Here is a 9,705-nt window from a genome sequence, read left to right on the forward strand (position 1 = left end):
GGAGATTGGTCGATAATCCCGCATATAGATTGCATCCAGCTTCTTTGGGACTAAAGCAAAGATAGTGGAGTTGACGCCTTTGGGCAAGAAACCTTTGTCAAAGAAAGATTTCACTGCAGTAACGAAATCACCACCCGTAACTGCCCAACTTGCTTTGAAGAACTCACTTGTGTAACCATCTGGACCTGGCGACTTATCTCTAGCCATAGAGAATAACACTTTTCTTACTTCCTCCGTTGTGACTTCCTTCATCAGCATGCTTTTATCATCTTCTGAGCAATTAAAGGTAAGCAACAACTTTAACTCATCAATGTGTGCACCTCTATACTCTGCGGGCCTGTGAGTTAGGAAGTTATAAAAATGATTCACCGCTTCCTGTTTTATGTCTTCCTGCGTTTCCCCAATTGAACCATCACTCCTTTTTATCTCTCTTATAGAATTTCTGATTTCTATAACCGTAGCAGGTCTGTGGTAAGTCTTGTTATTTCCATCCCCCACCTCTATCCAATGAATCTTTGCCTTTTGGCCAAAAACCTTCTCCTCAATATTAGACAGGAACATCCATCTTCCATACGCCAAAGATTCTGCTTGAATATTACTCTGAATAGGATTTTCCAGCGTCTTAGTTTGAGCTTCACATAGATTTTTATAAGCCTCCTTCGTCTTCGTTACTATCTCTCCCACTTTCTCCTTACTAAGCTGCTTTAGAACTGGCTTCAGAGCTTTTAGTTTCTTCGACAGCCTGAATAGAGCAGAAGTAGAATTAAATAAAACCTCTGTATCTGACCAAAACCTTTCAACCACCGTGAGAAATTCTGGCATATCAACCAAAGCATTTACAAACTTGAATGGCTTCCGAGGCTTCAAAATTCCAGATTTGATAACCACTCGACATCTCTGATGATCTGAACACCCTCCTGCTTCAAAAACACAATAGAATTGAGGAAACTCCCTAATCCAAACTCTCCCACTCATGATTTATAACACTCCCCCTTGGATGCTATAACCATATGGGTTTCTATCATGCACGAGGTTGCCTCATTAAAACCTCTCTAGGAAAACCAAAAACCCAAGGTGGGAAAAATGGAAACCGTAGACAGGAAAAAGAGTACAACGCACGACACTCCCCCTGATGAAGACATCACTGAAGATCCTTCAACTGGACCAGCTTCTTGAACGTTGAGGTTGACAGAGACTTGGTGAAGAGGTCGGCTGAATTGTCACTGGACCAAACTTGAACCACTTGAACATCCTTTGCCTTCTGCAGGTCGTGGTTGAAGAAGAACTTGGGCAGGATGTGCTTTGTTCTATCTCCCTTGATATATCCATCTTTGAGCTGAGCTATGCAAGCTGCATTGTCCTCATAGATGATTGTTGGCTCTTCCTTTTCCTTTCCCACGGCCAGACCACTCTCTTTCAGGATGTGGCCGGTCATGTTCCTCAACCAAACAAGCTCTCGGCTTGCTTCATACATGGCTATGATCTCGGCATGATTAGAGGATGTGGCCACTACGGTCTGTTTCGTGGACCGCCAACATACTGCAGCCCCACTGTGCATAAACACATAGCCTGTCTGAGATCTAGCATGATGTGGGTCAGATAAGTACCCAGCGTCTGCATACCCGGCCAAACTCTCTCCTGGCCGGCCGGTATAGAACAATCCGAGGTCTTTTGTTCCTTGCAGATATCTGAACAGATGTTTTATTCCGTTCCAGTGCCGAAGAATCGGACATGAACTGAATCTAGACAGTAAGCTCACGGCAAAGCTGATGTCTGGTCTAGTATGACTAGCTAAATACATTAAGGCTCCAATAGCACTTAAGTATGGCACTTCCGGCCGAGTGTCTCCTCATCTGGCTTCTTAGGTCCGAATGGATCCTTCTCTAGGTCTAAGGACCTCACGACCATAGGAATCGACAAGGGATGAGCCTGGTCCATATTAAACTGCTTGAGTATCTTTTCTGTATAGGTCTTTTGATGCATAGGGATTCCTGTCTCTATATACTCAAATTGCAGTCCCAAACAGAACTTAGTTTTCCCTAAGTCTTTCATCTCGAATTCTTTCTGTAGATATTCGACTGTTTGAAAAATCTCTTCAAGGGTTCCTATAATATTCAGATCGTCCACATAAACCGACATTATCACAAAGCCCTTACTGTCGAATTTCTTTATAAAGATACATGGACTTACACTACAAAAAAAGGAGGTATTGTTACGATTCCTTGAGACTAAATTTTTTCGTCACAAATTTGTGACATAACACACTGATTTGTGACTAATATTTTATGTCATAAAAGAGTAATTATTTGGTCACAATTTCGTGACCAGTTGTGTAGTAACCAAATTTTGTCACATTTAGTGACACAAATATCACGGAAAAAAACGAGACAAGAAATGTGACATAGTTGTGACTATTTATATTGTCACCATAGTAACGAATATCTGACTAAGTCATATGTCTCCGTTTATGACGATAAAGAAACTAAATGTTTGTGACAAATTCATACAAAAGGATGATAAACAAAAATATCGTACACAAACTATTGATGACATTAGATAATTGATTCTTTAACTTTTTTTCTATCATTTAAATATTTGTGATCCAAATCCAAAACACAATCTAATGCATTGAACATAGCCACTAGAGCCCCGTGAGAAAGCTTCAATGGCATGCGATTTTTGACCAGCAATTTTCCTTGCAAGCTCATCTACTTCCTTTGCCATTACCATCTCTGGCCATCCACCTCCGACCAAGCAACACCCTACTGTCATTCACTGTTTGGGAGAGAGCACATATATAGGGCATCGTGGAGTGATCTTTCAGCCTCGTGTAGAACATGGTGACTGCAAGAACAAATCCACCACATTGAGATTGTTATAAAAAAATTAGAAACAGATCAAATCAAAGCAGTGTTTTTTTATTATGATATGGAATTGTGTGTTTATTGAGTATGATATGAGAGTACATATATAGTTACAGAGATGCACAGATATGGAAAGACAATATACAGAACGTGATGTGTGGAAAATGATTGTAATGATAGTGATCATAGCATATTGTGTTACTATATCTAATATGCTCCCTCAAGATGGACTACCTTCCGCTAGGCCAATCTTGACATTTAGAGTTTCAAACCGATGGCGGGAAAGGGGCTTGGTTGGTGCATCCGCTAACTGATCAGCCGATGAGACATGAGATACCCGAAGCTGGCCTGTCTGAACCTGATGTCGAACAAAGTGATAATCCAAAGCAAGATGCTTCATCCTGGAGTGAAAAACAGGATTAGCAGCTAGATATGTCGTCCCGATGTTGTAACAGTAAATGACCGGTGTTTCTGTCGTCTTAAGACCGAGTTCAGACATCAGAGAGAGAGTCCAACATAGCTCAGCTGTTGTAGATGCTAAGGACCAGTATCAGCTTCAGTAGAGGACCGCGCTACTCCCGTTTGCTTCTTAGACGACCAGGCAATTGGATGAGGTCCGTAGTATACTATATAGGCACCTGTTGATGTGTAATCATCCTTGTTCCCAGCCCAGTCAGCATCAGTATAAGCATGAATCGAGAGAGTGTTCGTCGCAGAGTAGATGCCTTTGGCTTGTGTCCCACTCAAATATTTAAGAAGTCTCTTAACCGCTTGCCAATGTTCTTCTGTGGGCTGGTGCATGAACTGAGGTAGTTTGTCGACGGCAAAGGAGATGTCGGGACGAGTGAGAGAAAGATATTGCAAGCTTCCCACAACCATACGGTATTGAGATGGTTCTGTCATCGGTGAGCCACCACTGAGAGTTAAGTGACTGTTAGGACACATTGGGGTAGCTACGGGCTTGGAGCCCGCCATCTTTGTCTTCTCTAATAAATCTTCAATGTAACGAGACTGTGTTAGTAAGAGACCTTTAGAGGTGCGGATAGCTTCCATACCAAGAAAGTATGAAAGATTGCCCAAATCTTTTAAAGAAAAACGAGTTGAGAGTTGATCAATAAAGATCCTTAGTTGATCATTATTGTTCCCGGTAAGAATGATGTTATCGACATATACAAGCATGTATAGGAGAGTGCCATTGTTGTTGTAGATGAACAGGCTTGCATCCGCTTGAGAGTTCTTGAAACCGCAGTGAATAAGAATTGACTTTAGTTCATTATACCAAGCTTTAGGAGCCTGTTTCAAACCATAGACAGCCTTCTGAAGCTTACAAACACCATGATGATTGTCCTTGTCTAGAAATCCAGGAGGTTGCATCATGTAGACTTCATCATCCAGTGTCCCCTGAAGAAACGCATGATTAACATCGAATTGTCATATTGGCCAATACTTGGATACAGAAGTGTTGAGAACCAGTCTGATCGTTGCCGGTTTCACTACAGGACTGAAAGTCTCTGTGAAGTCTACACCAGGGCATTGGTTGAATCCTTTGGCAACAAGGCGAGCTTTGAACCTATCAATAGATCCATCAGCGTTTCTTTTTATGGTGAAGACCCACTTACAGCCTACAACATTGAAGTGTCCAGAAGAATCAACAACATCACATGTGTGATTCTTTAGTTGCGCATCAAGTTCTTCATACATTGCTCGATGCCACCGCGGGTCTTTCAAAGCTTCTTTGACTGATGTTGGTATGGTTTCAGTGAGTGGAGTGATTGTGGTATGAAGATTCAGCTTCTGAACAGGTTTTCTAGCTCTTTGAGACACCCTGGTAGGAACTGTAGAAGTTGTAGCTTCTGTGACTGAAGTCTCAGGTGGTGATACATCATGAGACGGTATCGAAGGAGTCACAGTTGGTGTTGCAGTAGGAACTGGGAGTTGAGTTGCAGCAGGGACCGGTATTTGAGTTGCAGCAGGGACCAGTGTTGGAGTTGCAGCAGGAACCGGTATTGGCGTTAGAGAGGTAGATGAGCTTGGTGAAGATATGTTTATCTTCGAAACAGAGGAGTTATCTGCACGAGGAACTTCTGATATATCATCATCAAAGACAGGAGTGAGATCATTAGGCAAAGCAAAAGGGAGCACATATTCATGAAAAGTAACATGATGTGATGTATAGATGCGTGTAGTGGTTCTATCTAGGCAAAAATAAGCACTTTGAGTTGTAGAATATCCTAGGAATGTGCAAGGAGTTGATCGGTTATCTAACTTATTTGAAGCATAAGGTTTTAACCATGGAAAGCATAAACAACCAAACACCCTAAGCTTTGAATAATTAGGAAAAGAGACATTCAAATGGAGATTTCATAGATAAGTTAGATGTTGGCATGCAATTTATTAAATATACAGCAGTAGCCATAGCATAAGTCCAATATGACTTAGGCATAGAGGCTTGCGACAAGAGGGTTAAGCCGGTTTCAACAATATGTCTATGACGACGCTCAGCTATACCATTGTGCTCAGGTGTATGTGGAGGAGAAGTAAAATGAGAAACACCATGAGTTGATAAGAAACCAGCTAGAGCAATATATTCTCCACCATTATCTGTATAAAGAGTTTTAAGTTTGGATTGAAATCTATTTTCAACCAAAGCTTTAAACTTGGTAAAAGTTTCAAGAACTTGAGACTTTTGTTTTAATGGATAAAACCATGTATATCTAGTGAAATGATATACAAAAATCACATAGTATTTGAAACCATCTACTGACATTAAAGGTGAGGTCCAGACATCAGAGAAGACTATATCAAGAGCACAAGAAGAGACAAGAGTTGTTGGACCAAAAGGAAGCTTATGCATTTTATTAATCAAGCAAGCACTACAAGGCTTAGCAAGAAGAACAGTAGAAGAAAATGGTAAATTAAACTTAGAAATCATAGTTTTAAGAATAGGTAAAGCTGGATGTCCCAAACGGGAATGCCAATCAAAAAAAGATGTCTTAATAGCCGAAGCAAAAGCAAGAGATTGTGGTTTAGTAGAAGTAGATCGTGGCCACTCATAAGTGCCATCCTTAGGCTTCCCTTCCAGACAAAGTCCCCCCGTGATCAAATCCCTTACCTGGAAGAAAGTTGGTGTAAATGTAACCGAGGCATTGTTAGTTGAACATAGTTGAAAAACCGAGATCAGATTCTTGTCAACTGATGGAACATATAGAACATTATTAAGAAAGAAAGGTTGTTTGTATGAGGGTAATGAGAAAGAACCAGTGTGTGATATCTGTAGACCTGAGCCATCACCAAGGATCACATCATCACCTCCATTGGAAGACCGTGGTGGTCTCGACTGAGGAGGCCCGATGTGTTCTTTCATTCGACATGATTGATTAGCACAAGAGAGATAAGCAAAAGGAGTTTGAGAATGATAAAGAAGAAGAGCAGCATAGAAGAAGAGAAGAAAAGAGAGAAGAGAAATTTAGGTCATTGAGATCATTGCTCTGATACCATATTATGATATGGAATTGTGTGTTTATTGAGTATGATATGAGAGTACATATATAGTTACAGAGATGTACATATATGGAAAGACAATATACAGAACGTGATGTGTGGACAATGATTGTAATGAGAGTGATCATAGCATATTGTGTTGCTATATCTAATAAAAACAAGGTCTTTGCCTGCTCCTGCTGTAGTGTTGTTAACGCGACTACCAAGCTCTTGAAGCCTAACATTAATGTCGATCAGAACTCAGATCGAAACTCATAAGAGATCTTTTTGTTTGTAAGAAGCTAAATAATACTGAACCATTCCTGTTTTTCTTTCCACACATGGAGAGCTCTCACATAATGACTCTCCATCACCGACTCAACTTGTCCTCCTCTGCTCCGTAAGCTGTCTGCGCATGCTGGGGTATATAGTATGTGGACAGAGCAGAACAGAAGACTGTACAATGGGACTGTGATTACACCGGAATCAATCTTCAAGCAGTTGGATCCTTTCTGATGAGTCTAAAATGATCTTAACCAATGCCACCTATTCTCTTTGTTTAATATTTTCTTATTTATCAATAACTGAGACAACTTTTTGTTTCCTAGAAAGAAGGACAGAGTAACTCATTCTTTCCACGTTTTTTTGTGTTTCCTTGTTGCTAGGGATCGATGCGGTAAACTCATACCTCTCATGTGGTTGTAACTCAGTATGAGTAGTAGACGCAACCTTGAGATACCAAACGCTTTCCTCAAAAAGAAAAATTCACGACCAGATCGAAAATATGTACAAATTTTTCTGCAAGGAGGAATTATTTTCCTTTTTGGCAACAGAAAATATTTTCCTTATTGAAATAGACTTTGTTGAAAAAAGAATTTCACGATAAGTACGTAAAACCAAAAAGAATAAGTATATGGACATTTTATATTTATATATGTATCTATGTGTAACAGTCCGGTTCCTGACCCAAACAGTTTCATAAAGGAATGGGCTTCTCTACGGCCCATTTGACAAAAACTTAGCGTTCCTTCCTTCCTTCCTATAAAAGGAGCTGCAGCCCCCTTCTTTTGTCTCATCACAAATCTGAAGCGAAGCTCTGCAGAGAATTCCCGGAGACCGAAAACACTAGCCGTCAAGCTCTCTCTCTCCCCTGCGCCGTCTCTCTCTTCTCTCTCTCTCTCTCTGTGATATCTCTCCTCTCTCTCCCTTCTCCTTGCTGGTGCCGTGTGGTGGTGGTGGTGGTGGTTGCAGCCGATTGGTGGTGGTGGTCAGATCTCGTATCTCTCTTGTTTCCTTGTTCCAGATCTGATCAGATCTCCTCTCCATTGTCTCTTGTTTCAAGATCCGGATCCAGATCTAGGCTAAGGTTGAGTGTCTTGAACCCATCTTGTTCTCATGTGCTGTATACTCCTTTATGTTGGAGTTAGGTTTGATTAGACCCTGTTTGAGAACTAGGATGATAGAACACGGTTATTACTAGGTTGATAGATGAATGGATCATGATGCATAAGAATCTTCATACTGTTAAATGGGACTTAATGAACTGTCTTGTGTTGTTGTGGTGATGATTGATTGGTAATTGATACTTGTACGTTTGGATGTGTAGTCCCATGAGTGGTATGTGATTAAAGCTAGGATGCTAGAAAGAAGTGAATGCTAAGATGATAGATGACTACTGATTGTTATTGATATTGTAAGTGAACCCTGAATGTGATGTATATTGTGTGTGACACCGATAACGGGTGGCGTCTAGTGAATGAGTTCAAGTACGAGTCTAAGTGAAAAGGAAAGTGAATGAGAATGAGAATGGATAAGTGAAAGTGAATAAGGATGTGAAAGGATAAGTGAATGTATAAGTGAATAACATTAAGGTTAAGCATGGATTGGGAAATCATATAGAGTCTAGAGGAAGTACGTGTGGTAGTAGTTCTACGCTAGGTATCCATAGGAACTGTGGTGGAATCCACAAGAATATGGAAGCTCCCATAGGAGCTGTGGCGAATCCACAAGAATATGGGGTAGAAGCCTAGCGGGAGCTACCCCACAGAGAAAGAAAAGATGAGCCAACCGCGAGATGCTGGATATAAAAACGTGCATTGTATTGATTGATCGCTAGGTGTTAAAGGTGTCACTGGATTGAGTCGGTCTGGTACGTCGAGTCGGTTAAGTCTAAGGTTTGACGTGTGTGGCAATGAGTGAGATCATTGTATTGATTGATCGCTAGGTTGTTAGAAATGTATAGAATTGAATGTGTGGAAATAAATGATGATGATATGAAAGGTCATGATGCATTAACTGATTGTAGTGGCTAGTCAGCCTAGTTCCCGCATAGAGTAGTATAGAGTATCATGCGGGCAGGCTGGTCTAGAGTCACTCCACAGAGTAACTTGTTGCTCATCCCTCCCTTTCCATTTCCATGTGCGCAGGACTGTAAGTAGAAGTATATGGATGTGGGTGTGATGGTATTTCAAAGAAGGTTATGCGTCCGTCGACTCTTGGGACCAGTAACGGGACACGTAGGGTTGTCTAAATGAGTAGACACGTGTCCATAAATTACCAACTCGTAATGTTGTCTTCTGGATATTTTTCTTTGATATCAAAATCTGGCAATACTGTAATGTCAAATCGCTCTTAGTGAATTACAAAGCCACTTCCTGTAGGTGCCAACAACTCAACGAACTATATGGTGCTAACCGATATGGTTCCTTTGACTAGACGATGTTCTGTATTTCCGCTCTATGGTGTATGCACTATCTCAGTTCCATGGATCCTTAAATATGCTCAAAAGCGTCTGCATACCCGGCTACTGCAGCAAGGGTATCCAATACTTAGAGCTTTCACTTCCAAATACAAATCATTCTCCTTTCCACTTAATTCTTCAGCTTTCAACATCAAGATAGGTTATATCCATATCCTAATCCTTATTCCATTAAGGACTACTCTCCTCTCCTATCGAGGATTATGAGTACATGCCAATACAATATATTAACTCCACGTGCTTGGTCTCGGTCTGCTTTCTTAGATCTCTTCCTATTCATTAATCTCTAACCTCCGTATAGATTCTCGCTAAGCCCCAATGCTATCCCTAACACACTGCAACATCCCCAAACACTGGTACACCTCTAAATACGCCTCCCAAAATTCTGTCACTTCATATCATTCCAAACTCCAACCCCAGCAGGTCTCCATGCAGGTTCACACCGTCGAGAGATATTAACACTACCACATACACTCCCATGGTCATCATTCTCTATACCCCCTCGGTCCTAACCCAGGTAGCCCCAATTGAAGTTGCCCTTGCCGGGACCGGTAGTTAGGATAGCACTTCAACCGCAGATCCTACTAGTTGAGTCCAGCAGCC

This window comes from Brassica napus, unplaced genomic scaffold (genome assembly GCF_020379485.1).
Source record: "Brassica napus cultivar Da-Ae unplaced genomic scaffold, Da-Ae ScsIHWf_521;HRSCAF=783, whole genome shotgun sequence".
NCBI classification, from domain to species: Eukaryota; Viridiplantae; Streptophyta; class Magnoliopsida; order Brassicales; family Brassicaceae; genus Brassica; species Brassica napus.